The 12,302-nt window shown below is 45.0% G+C and overlaps 1 long non-coding RNA gene across 1 annotated transcript; it reads left to right on the plus strand.

The window, feature by feature from the left end:
• Positions 1-8,790: 8,790 nt before the first annotated feature.
• On the plus strand, positions 8,791-12,042 carry LOC109490748. Its single transcript, XR_002144131.2, has 3 exons — positions 8,791-8,946; positions 9,162-9,257; positions 11,361-12,042. It is a non-coding gene; the product is annotated as an uncharacterized LOC109490748 (long non-coding RNA).
• Positions 12,043-12,302: the final 260 nt, after the last annotated feature.

Genomic DNA, 12,302 nt, shown 5'->3' on the forward strand with positions numbered 1-12,302 from the left:
GCTATTGTACCTTTCTTACACTTGTTGCTTTCATGGTATTTGCTTTTCAGTTCTTTTACTTTCACCCTATATGTGTCTTTGAATTTAAACTTCATTGTCTTGTAGACAATACATAATGGGTCATGCTTTTATGTCCAATCTAGATATCTCTGTCTTTTATTTAAAGTGCTTTGTGTATTTCTATTTAATGGAATTATTGATACTAAAGTGTGATAATGACAGTAATAATTTATTCCTTATTATAATCCTTCGAGTCTAGTCTATCATTTTCACTTTCATATTATTTTAGAATTTTTCACATCATCAGTAATAATTAGTAAGTAATAATGAAGTAATCTTTAGGATGATGAAAGAGCAAAGTATTTCAGGTAGAAGAAAAATAAAATCACTAAGATCTTACCATGTGTCTTCAATTTATATGAATCCAGTGGATCCATGTGCTAATTACAAGATAGAATGAGTTTTATTCTATTATTCTTTAAGAGGCTTTGTTCTTTGGAAGATTGCTAAAAAAGAATAAAAACCACAAAGTATTAATTCTTCCGAACAGATACAACTGCTCTGAAAAGAAACTCAAAACTACGATGTGGCCTGTAAGACCTTAATAACATGCCAATGTTTACAATGTGGGTTAGTTGATTTAATAACCTGGCTCTACTCAGAGACAGTTTATAGGGACTGTCTTGGGGTCTGTGTGTGTTTCTTGACTATGGTCACATTTTCCTGTCGCCTAACTGTTCATCTTAGATCCTATCTCAAACAATGTAAGTGACGCATTGTACAGATACTAGATTTAGTTACATTCCTTTAAGGATTATTGCTTTCGTTTCCTGCAAGTAGTCATTTGGCCGGAATAAAACTCCAAATTCTGTTTCCCCTGTGATATGCTGCTCCTCAGGTGCCCCCTCAGTTCCTTTGGATTTCAGGTGCTGTTTTTGCCAGATCCTGTGGCGTCTTGCAGCTGCAAATAGCTCAGCAGTTAGCCATGGATTTAGGCAGGTTCCCTGAGGACTCGTGCCCTCTGCTTCTCACTGCTTTTCAGCATCTACCCCCTCCCCATTATTATTTGGCCATGCTAGCTGTCTCCCCTCACACACATGAAGCCAGCAAGACGATGGCTTTCTCCTGGCCACGCTGCACCTTTGGAGAACACTCTTGGGTAGGAAGCCACATGCACACACAAATTTCACCCAGCTGGGACAGGACTTGCCGTTCAGGTTTTGCCTGCTTCTGGTTACTCTCCAACGCCTCGAAAGTTTGTTTATTTCTTTGCTTTGCTTTCAGATTTCATCATTGTGATTCTGAGCTGTTCTACCATTACATAAAGCCAAAAGGTAACCATTTGGTGTTTAGTTTAAACAACTGTTTTTTATTTCTAGAAATCCTATGGGTTTTTTTTTTTTTGGATCCTATCATTCTTTCATCACAAGGCCTCTTTCGTATGGTTGTAGTCTCCTATTGTAGTTTTAATTAGTTCAAACACACTTATTGTAAGGGATCTTTTGAGGTTTCCTGGCAGGCTTGTGGCCCAGTCTCTTGCTCCAATGTGGACATGACATTTCTAGCAGCTAAAATCTATACATAGGACCAATCCCTGAAGGCCACCAAAATTTCAGCTCTAGCTTATATCTGGCTTTCAGTCCTCTTTTTGTTTCTAAAACCTGGGAATTTCTCTTCCCACGAACTAACCTATGCATATTTGTCTTTTATTTATTATGTTTGATATTCTAATTTTCCTTGTTCTTTCTTCTTTGACCCATAGATATATAGAAAGGTATTACTTAATTTCCAGCTATTTTTGTTTTCTTGGTAGGAGGACAGAGATGGCTTCTCACCACAGTATGGAATGAGGCTTCAAGTGTATTGCTGAGCACAAAGCAGAAATTGAATATAATGACCCATTGCCATATAGTTACAAATATCAGAATTCGGAAAATTCAGACTCTGTACCTTATGAAGCCTGCCTCTGAAAAGGCAGACAGGCTTCTTGCCCTAAGGAGTGTCCACTCTGTGAATCATACCCAGCTCTAAGTCTGCTGTATTATAAGCTTGCACGGATTTTCCTAATTACATTTCTATCCGCACTGGAAAGGGAGTTACGTTCCCCTGTCTCCAAGGACTGGAATTCCTAGGACACAAGGGCGACCCAAACTTTGCTGTCTGTTACATAAGCAACTTGACCAACATTCTGTGGCAGCCACAATGGGTATGACTATAGCTCTAAGGCCACTCACAGAGCTGAGGGGAATCCTCACCAGTGCTCTACTGATATTCCAGTACTCAACGATTCCGTGTTTTCAATTTCTCTAATTCCTTCGGAAGACTGGGCCAGTGGAATGTTGAAACTTCCAGTAACTCAAAACCTCCACATTCTGTCACACTTCAAACCCAGAGCTGTGCATCCAACCGAGAATTCAAAACACTATTTTCACACTTCACTTCTGACCAAAGGAAATGTGGTATGTTGGCTTTAGCATTGAATTTCAATCAATTTAATTCAAAATATATGAAATCAAAGTATATTTCCAGAACATCTGAGAAAGTCACCAAGTGCCCGGCTTCTTCTATCCTGTCCTGGCGAGGCTGCTCTTATTTTGCACGTTTTAAGTCCCTGTTTGAAGTTCATCCATGGGGCTCAAGTTTTGGCTTGGCTCTCGTTCCATGCCACATTTTGCACTCACTTTTCATTTCACATGAAAACCCGGGGCAGGGGAACAAATGAAGACTGTGGTAAAAAGGGGTTAGCATCATGTCTCCAATGAAAGAAGCCAAATCAGAATTTTCTCTGCATGTTTGAAATCAGACTCTAAGGGACGGCGTGTATGTATTTTGGCAGGAATATAATTTATTGAGCATCTACTGTATGCATCATGTTAGGTCTTCACGTTAGAGGAAAAATAAATTGCAGGTTTTGTGCCTAAGCAAGAGCCAGAAAAGTAACTAGTAGTTAGGATAAAATGTGCTGAATTGAGAATTCTAGAAGCACATAAATACAGAGGAGCATTGAGAAGGACTTAAGAAAAGACCAGGAGGTTCCATTGGATTTTGAATCATGAACAAAGGTTTTTGCTTTCTTTTTTTTTTTTCCCCTTCTGGTGATATAGGGGAGGAAAGCAGTAGGAAACCAAAGCCAGAGGTCCTTAAGGTGATGAAGAGGGTTTGGATGTGACCCAGTGAGCCAGGCTCAGAGCTGGGTGTGCTTGGCCAAGAGCAAGGTAAAACGGTTCTTCACTAAGCAACAAGAGGTACTGAAAACCAAAGTAGAGGCCAAAGCAAAGCCTGCAATCCTGTGGATAGTAACACCAATGCAATTCACATTTCACTGAATGCTCACCATGTATCAGGCGGTGTTCTCCTCATTTCCATCTATCAGCTCGTTTCATGTCCCTGCCCCTCCAGAAAGATACGTGCTATCACTCTCATCCCCGTTTTATAGGAGGAAACAGAGTCAGAGAGAGAATAGTACATCCCCTGAGATCACACAGATCACAAGTGGCAAAGCAAGGATGAAGTCAAACTCAGTCCCTCTGATGGAGTAGTCGGTGTGTCGTCCTGACACCTTACGCTGTCCCCCTGGGGAAACACTCAGGGTTAGAATATCCTGGGCAAGGGCATTTTTTAACATCTGCACAGGTGAGTCTGATGGACAGCAAAGTTTGACTCCGTCTCACAGAGAAATGTGATTCACATAACTGCCCATGTGCCCATACCCCATAAAATCCAGAGGAATCAGGGGGCATGAATATTGGCTGCGTCAGAGACGCAAGAAGTCGGAACTCCTCAAGGATAGGATTGGAATTCTGGGAACTAGGGATGTTCATGCGAGGGGTCCGTGATTAAGGCAGACGGGTGTGTGGGAGAACCTTGCTGGCTCAAGGGCTGAGGCTGGCTGGACCGGAAGGCAGGGAGAGACAAGAAGCAGAAGGATGGTAGGCTGTGCTCAGGGCATAGGGTTTTCCCAGTAAAGATTCTGAATGTGAAAGGGCTCCTGTGGGTGATGAAGACTAAGCCACAGAGGGATCAAGGTCTTCGTGAAGATGGAGTGCATCTCTTAGGTCATGAAGCTGATGGGTGGGGGACAGATCTGGGTGGTCGGAGTTACTAGATGACCTTGGAGGCTGGTTCCAAGGAGTTCATTCATAGTAGAGACTGTTCTTTTGGAGGGAACATGAAGAGCTAAGCAGGAACTTGGTCAATCAATCTGTGGGTAAGAGATGCAATAGCTCTGGCATAGAAACAGGGTGTTGGACAGGGAACTTGAGAAGCAGTCTCCTAGCCTCAAAGAGTATGGCAGGAAGAGGGAAAGAGATCTGGTGGGCAGGCCAGCATTCAGGAGTCCACTCAGATATGCCAACTCCCAGGGCCAGCATGTACAGCTACGTGAATGTATAATTCCAGGGGTAAGAATGTTCATGATGCATTTGAGTTGTGCAGTACATAACCTGCACAACTGTACTTGGTGATGATACTTGTAGTTCATGGTACCATAGTTCTAGTTCCTACTTACAAGCAGAATGAGTTCTAATAATTCCAGCAATAGGTGTATTCCTCCCCTTTCCTCTCCAAGGCTGAGCTCTGGATGTCTGGGACCATGCTGGAATATTGACCTGACTTCCTGAGGGAGAATTTGGGTGCTGAGAAGTAAAGAACTCTTCCTTTGCTTTCTTACCTCTGAGGGTGCATAGACCCGGAGGCAAGACCAACTCTGTAATTTGCAGGTCCCAGTGCAAAATAAAACTGTAGGTCCCCTTACTCAAAAAAACAGGAAAATGTGTCATCGAGGTCGCTAACATAGAAGGCCTTTCCTTTGCTTCAGGAGAATCTTTCCTGACTTGGCAGAGTGGTTTTATTTTTGTTGTCATTTTAAGTATAAAAGTCAAACCTTTGAATTATTAGCATAGATTTTACTATTCATCTTTCTATTGTGCAGTGCCCATTTTAAATGTATCGCATTTAACTCTTACGTACAATCACCAAAAATCACACAATGTGTATTCTGTAGCCCCTCTGTGCGTATGTATTTTCTTCTTCCCAGAACAGTGGAAACACTGCACGAAACAAACCCATCTGTGTTTACCCTGCACCTTGATACCTGCACACCCTACCGTCTTCTCTACCTTCATTGTCCTGATGGATAAGGAAAGACAGAAAGGAGAAGGCATTCTCCTCTGTCTCTGGGTCCTGTTTGCAGCACAAGGAAGTACCATGACTAAGAAAGGCCATAGTAGGGCTCCTTGGGCGCTGGTGTTTCTAAGAACACCACTGCCTTCTTTCTCTGTTTGAGGCAAGTTCTGGTTAGAATGGAAAACACAGCCCCTTGGGGTTGTGAGTGCCCCTCAGCCCTCTCTTTAGTCATGACGGAACACACTTACCTTGCGTGACTTTGAGTCTCTCTGAACTCCCGTGGGGGCGGGTGGAGGGGTCTGCCCGAGTCGTGAACACTCTATGGCAATGGAATGGCAAGGAAGGGTGGACTCCCATACTGCGTGCCTCTCCTCTGCACGGCCCCATGCTCCAGTGCCCCATTGGACTGTCCTTGCAAAACACAAGGTCAAAGGTAACTTGTTCAGAATCTCCAGAGAGCCAAGCAGAGTGTTAAACCAAATCTGGGGCCGTCTCCATGCAGAGAGCCCTGTGTGACTGTCTTGGTGACATTCTGTGAAGCCAGTCTGTCCAGAGGCACTGAGTGCCCGTCACCTGCCTGGTCCAGGACCCTCAGGATCAGAGACTCGCATGAGTCAGCCGTACCCTGGTGCTTGGACTTCTTTTCCAAAGTAGTAAGATAGATGGGGCGCCCGGGTGACTCAGCCGGTTGAGCGTCCGACTTCGGCTCAAATCATGATCCGGGGGCCCTGGAATAGAGCCCTGCATAAGGCGCCTCGATCAGTGGGGTGTCTCCTTGTCCCTCTCCCTCTGCCCCTCCCCCCACTCATGCCTTCTGTCTCTCTCTCAAATAACTAAATAAAATCTTAAAAAAAAGGAAAGTAGTAAGATGGATATCCATGCTTCTGGAGGCTGACTCATGTGCTTTCAAAGTCAAATGTCACCTTGGTTGTGATCTGAGCCAACAGTTTCCAAAGTGTTTTGGCTTGTGCATTTGCTTTCGTCTTTAAAAAGAAGAAGTTTTCCTTCAAACCAATCCTTACCTTCTTAGTCTGCCCAGGCTGCCATAACAAAAATACCATAGACTGGTGACTTCTAAACCACAGAAATGTGTTTCTCACAGTGCTGGAGGCTGAGATTGGGGGCCAGCATGGTCGGGTGGGGGCCCCGTTCTGGTCCCAGACTTCTGGTGATCTTACCTAGGGGTGGGAGCTCTAAGGGGTCTCTCTTGCAAGGCACTAATCCCACATGACCTAATGACCCCCAAAGGTCTCTGGTCCTAATACCGGCCAGTGGGCATTAGAATTTCAACATCTATGTTTTGGGGGGACAGAAACGTTCAGATTATAGCATACATCAGTCCAATATATCCAATGGAGAGAAGCAGTTCTTCTCCAGTTCAGTAGGGTGGGGAAGCCAGAGTTGCCCTCCCTGTCTCCCTGAGCCCAGAACCACTTCTGACACCGAGGTATGACTCTCATGGATGCAATTTAAAACAAAACAACAGATCTGATAGATGCGAATTTCTTGTGCTTAATATATAAAGAACTTTTCAATGAGGGAGGAAAAAGTAGTTTGGCAGACATCCTACAGCCATTTACAGACATACTGCCTTTTGCAGCCTGGTCTCCTGCCTCAGTGGTTCTCAGAGTAAGGTCCCAGGAGCAGCAGTGCCATCATCAACTTGTCAGTAATGCAAATTCTTGGGCCTCTTCCAGGCTCATCACAACTGAAGCTCTGGGGGCGGGGCCAGTTAGCTGAGGTTCAATAAGCCCTCCAGGCAGCACCGATGCCGATGCCGGCTCAGGTTTGAGAACCCCTGGCTTCCATCATCCACTTCACGTGCCTAATTATCTCCAGGGAAGGAAAACCGTCTGGAGCTGGTCTGGTCCACGGAGGCACAATTCTAACATTGTTTCCTTTCTTATCCCCCAAATCAAGACGCGCTACCTGTGGGAATGCGAGGTCAGGTGAGAAGAGGCACAGGGGACCATAGCTATGCCCCCACTGGGTGCTGGACTCCTAGAGATCCAGGATCTCAGGGACCCCCGGACCAACCTCTAAGCGAGTGCCATTAGCATCATTTTCCAGGACATGGAACATAAAACCCACCGGCCTAACTGTAAATTGCGGGTGGAGTTGGTGTCCCGCCTCCCAAGAATCGACTTACTCAGAAGTGCAGCTCCTTCCATGCTTGCAGTGCATTGTCCTTCCCCTCCTGCAGCCGCAGCGGGCACTGCTGTCTTCCCCTTCTCTGTCACCACCGCCCGCAGGGGCTGGGTCCTCAGGCACGCTTCCTGCACGCAGCTCTCACTGTTGCTCACCACTGACTCATTAGTAGACCCATTTTACAGAGGAACAGACCGAGGTGAGGAAAGGGAACAGGGTCAATCCAGGCACGGAGCGGGTACACTAATCTGAGTACTGGAAATCGATAGCTGGCTTCAGTTTGTGTTTGCTTGATATCCTTTCTCTCCCCCCACCCCGATGTTTTTGGTGATACTGTTTGAAAATAGCAATGCACCACACTGTAAAATGTGGATTCCAATTAGCCCATGTGCACTGTAAAAATGATATCTTCCTCCCACGGCTGACCCCTGTGCCTCAGAAGTCCTCCCCAGGGAAACCACTAGAACCGGTTTTCACACAGCTTTCAAGAGGTAGCCTTTGCAAATAGAATCGAGTATGAGTAGCACCTCTGTTTTCGTTTTGCACAGGGGCTGGTGCTCTGTATGCACCTGGCCATGTCGTATGGAGTGTGGTGCTGTATGTCTCTGCAGGTGTGTCATCACCGTGTGTCTGTGTGTGTGCAGCTGTGTGTACCCCCCTCAGTCCCTGAGACAGCAGCACTAACGCAGGCACACCAACCGCCTTCATGGACCCCGTCCCCAGTGTTGGGCGTTGGGTTCCTTCTGACCCCTTGCAACCGCAACCAGGGCTGTAGTGGTTATTCCTGTGTGGACCTCTGAGCACATCTAAGTGCGCCTACTGGATATTTCCCCAGAATGGCCCCTTAGAGATCAAGTCTAACCGGTGGGATTCCTTCCACATTCCTTTGAGCATTCCGGGGGGATTAGCTTCTCCTCATGTTTAAATATTGACTCTTCCGCTGAAAGTCTCAGCCCCTTGAACACAAGGGTTTTATCTTCACCCACCGTGAGCACCTTCCTTTGCCTATCTCTGGCCAGTTCCACTTACCCGTGCAGGAAAGTTTGGGAAAAGGGCCCGTGCATCTGAGCTGGAGCCCCAGGGATCCGCCCAGATTTTTCATTGTGGCCACAGTTTGCCATAGATCTTCCCGACTGTTGCCCCATGATGCTTGGGCCAAGCACAGTGGCTGAGTCACGAGCCTTGAATGTGGCCATTGTTCTAAGTGAACCCCAAGAAACACAGCCCGGACAGGCATGAAGAACAACTGAGCACATCTCCCATATATGCAGGGTGGAGCGAAGCCGATCCCCGCCACCTCCTGGGCAGAAACTAGGGGACTGCACACATGCCCTGCTTTTGTCATTGGGCAGATGAGTGGGAAGGTCCTCGGTACACACGCTGCATTTGAATTGATCATTATCGACGCCTCTGACAAAGTCCTGGTAGATACAATTCTTGTCAAATCGGATGAGGGGGTGGAGTTTTTCCTATGCTACTTTTTTTGAGCATTGCCTTTGGAGACAGGTGAGGGCTTGTATCCCAGTGTCATGAAACCTGTGACTTACAGACAGTCTCTTCCCTCTGCTGTGCATCTGTGGCCCCACTTGCAAAGAGGCAGGATGGAATCCACATGGCTTTTTGGAATAGCTTCAGTATGCCCCTTCACCGGCCACTTCGTACATGTGGGGGGTGGTGAGTAGCACATTTCTCCACTGCGGACATATTCGTGTCCTCACCTGGGGCAGAAGGAGTGGGTGGACGGGCTGGTGGGTGTGGGTGCAAGCATACAGCCACTCTGGCTACTGCAAGGTCAACCAGACACCCTCGTTTCAACACGAATGTTTTCATGAGATGCTTACAGAATCTTGCCACATCCCTTTGTGTCTCTTTTGCTGCTTCTCTCCAAGGACTCCCCAGACTGGAGGACCGATCTCTCCATGTGATGTGATTTCTTTACTAACAACTTCAGATATACATCAATTCCTCACTCTGTGAGCAGTGGGGTAAGTCACTCCTGCAGCTACAATGGACCAGTCACAAGATCTCAGTTTCAGTTCTTCAAGTTTTGTGTGTGTGTGTGTGTGTGTGTGTGTGTGTGTAGTGGGGGAGAGATGGTGGTGGGAGGGAGGAAGGGAGAGGGAGGGGGAGAATAGATCCTCTCTCATCACCTCCCCAGACTGTGAGAAGAGCATCCCATCTGTTCCCATCCCCACTGGCAAGAGCTCAGGAACGTGGCCATGATCTGGTTGCGAGGAGGCTGGGAACCCTAGTCTTCCTGCATGCCCAGGAGAGAAATTGGTGTGGCGTATGCAGCTTAACTCTGCCGTGCTTTGCCTCTGTCCAGCGCCACGTGAGAATTCCCAGGCTCACAGAGAACCCTTCAAAGGTGCCTTTCTTGGCAGACTGTGTTTTTAGACAATGCCAACTTTTGCGTGAACTTGACTTGTGAACCATTGATTGTTGTGGATGAAGGAGGAGTGTCATTTCAGACAGTCAGCGCTATGAAGCCAGAGCAACTATTTTGATTAATGTGGCCAGTTAAGCTAAACAAAGAGATTGGCCATTGCTGGGTAAAATCAGTCACCCCAGAAACCCCAGAGGGACGAGTTTCTGGAATCAAAGCAAATTAAATCCACAGCTGTGGATGGAGGGGCTCTGCAGAGAAAGGAGTCTTTCACCCATCACTATGGGAATAGAAATATGTAGTACATTGGTGGGGGTGGGGGGATTGACAATATAAATCACTAACTTTATTTTCCTCATACTGTCTAATATAAAGATCCCATGTCTATCCCATGACTCCATCTCTAGAAACTCTAAATATCAAAGAGAAGAGGATGCATAAACAGGTCTCTCACACCTTTATTTCAGGTAGAGAAAGATCAGAAGCCACTAATCGCACACAGCGGCGGCTGAATATAATATAGGAAAGGAAGTTCATAGAAGACTATGCAGAACTTTGAATTATTTTTAAGAACACTTATTGCAAAGATTTCTTAGTGACATTGAGAAATGCTCTTGTTATAATATTAAAGGGAAAAGAATGCATACAATCTATTTCTAGAATATAATTGCAGTTGCACCATCTTTAACATTACAGACCTAGGGATAAACACAGTACTCACTGAATGTGAGTCTTCCGTGAACTAATCTCATTGAGTTCTCACCTAAATCGGGGAAGGAGGTAGTCGTATCCCCATTTTGTAGATGAAGATAGAAGCTCAGACAGGAGAGCTCATTGCTCCTGGTCACATAGCTGTCGAACTGAGACTCACATGCAGGTCTGCGTCCCAAACCCCTGCTCTCAGTAAGCTAGTCACTTATGCAAATTCATTTATAGTCACTATACAAGCAGGAAGGATGAGTTTCAGAACACTCATACACAGTGGCTGACTCTGTGTGGCAGAAATGGCAGGCGTTTGGGAGTTTCCTTCATTATATTTTCCTTTATTTTCACCAATTTCTACATCAAGCAGTCTCTATATAGTCTCTTCTATTCTAGTCTATGAACTATATTATACTATATTATATTATATTATATTAAACTATACCATATTATACTATATCAACTATATTATATTATACTATACTATGTTATATAGTGTGATACTCTCCTGTATTATATTTTATTATACTATATTGTATTATACTATACTATATTACATATATTACATTATATTATGCTATACTATATGTATTGTATGATACTACATTACATTATATTATACTATATTGTGTTATATTATGCTATAGTATATTGTATCGTACCTTACTATATTACATTATATTATGCTATACTGTATTATACTATACTGTACTGTATTATACTATACTATATTATATTATATATTTATTTTTCAATGGAACATTACAGCTTACACAGATAAGCTCATTCATGAATGGTAAACACAATGCATGAAGAAAAGGCTGGGCAAATGTACCCACAGACTAAAAGGAACTGGGTCATGAGACCTGGTTATGCTCTCTCTACTTCTTGCTTATGTTCCGTATTTTATTGCTCACAACTTTTGAATAGGAAGAAAAAATAAAAGGATGAGCAACCGTCTTTACAGACTTGTTTTATTTTTATTTCTCCTTGATTACAGCAAGACACACACGTCTGCAATGAAGAGACCAAAGCCAAATGGGGCCATGCCACGGAACAAAAGAATTTTTTGACTCACCAGGAAGGAGACAGCAGGACATGAACGCTTTCATAGTGGAACCAAAATGACCAAAGTGGAATGTTTATGTTCTGGGCTCAGTGCTCAGTAGCATAACCACGTCCCACTGCTGTCGGGGCAACATCAGAGCCAGCGTTGGTCACCATGAAGGTAGAATGGGACCAGTGTTGAAACTCTGCCCAGGCTGAGTGTGTGGGATTCCTGGAAATCATGCCTGGCAGAGTCTTGGACTCCTGAAACCAGGTTTGCAAAATAGGGAGTTTCAAGAAAGAGAGCGTGAGCGAGGGAGAGAAAGGCAGAGGGACGGAGGGACATGACAAGATTCTAACTAATTTGCCAGATTTGGCCTGCTGCCTCCTCTTTTCTTCTGGAAAATATCCACTTGGGCTCATTAGAATGGAATTTCAGGGCAGCTAGAGCTGAGAATCCAAGGGGTCTGCATGGGAGCTCGTGGTCTCCTGCAGTGGAGGAAGTGGGACATTTGTCTCTGTTGCTGTTCCTGCTGGGTCCTGAGTGTGACTGGGGCAAAGCCTGGTTCCTCTCTCTACTTGTAATTTATGTTTCATATTTTATTTGTTGGACACATCTTTTAGGATAAATAAAAAAGGAGAAATAACCATTTTCATAGACACACAAAAAATTCTGATGATGGAGAGGCAGAGGCTGAAATCCACCTCATTGGCCCAGGCTGATCTTGCCAATTATCTTTGCTAAGTATATCCAGAAGTTTCCCTTTTCCTAAACCCCTCCCTTTCCCAGATGTAACCAAGAGTGTAGAGAAGCTAAAACATTTCAAGAGGTGTCCTCAGGGAAGCTAGGGCCTGGATCCAGGTGACAGAGTGCCTGGGGCACAGGGGGTGACCA

Source organism: Ailuropoda melanoleuca, chromosome 14 (assembly GCF_002007445.2).
Source record: "Ailuropoda melanoleuca isolate Jingjing chromosome 14, ASM200744v2, whole genome shotgun sequence".
Taxonomy (NCBI): Eukaryota; Metazoa; Chordata; class Mammalia; order Carnivora; family Ursidae; genus Ailuropoda; species Ailuropoda melanoleuca.